Here is a 243-nt window from a genome sequence, read left to right as displayed (position 1 = left end):
TCTCCCCTCGCCTCCGCTTCTCGGGAGCGGCGGAGCGGCGGCGCCGGCTCGTACCCGGGTATTTCCCTTCCTCTGCTCCCCCGTGAGCTCAGACCCGCCCGGAGCAAATCTCTTATCCTTATTATTAACGATAGCAATAGCGATAAGGAGAAAAATAGCAGTAAGAGAACAGGAGCCGGGGGGGGGGGGGGGGGGGGGGACGCGGGGCGCGGCGGGGGTTAGGGGGTGCCCGGGTTTCGGGGC

The sequence above is a fragment of the Calidris pugnax genome, unplaced genomic scaffold (assembly GCF_001431845.1).
Source record: "Calidris pugnax isolate Ruff unplaced genomic scaffold, ASM143184v1 scaffold14, whole genome shotgun sequence".
NCBI classification, from domain to species: Eukaryota; Metazoa; Chordata; class Aves; order Charadriiformes; family Scolopacidae; genus Calidris; species Calidris pugnax.
The sequence above is the reverse complement of the archived record's forward strand: the minus strand, read 5'-3'. Positions refer to the sequence as shown.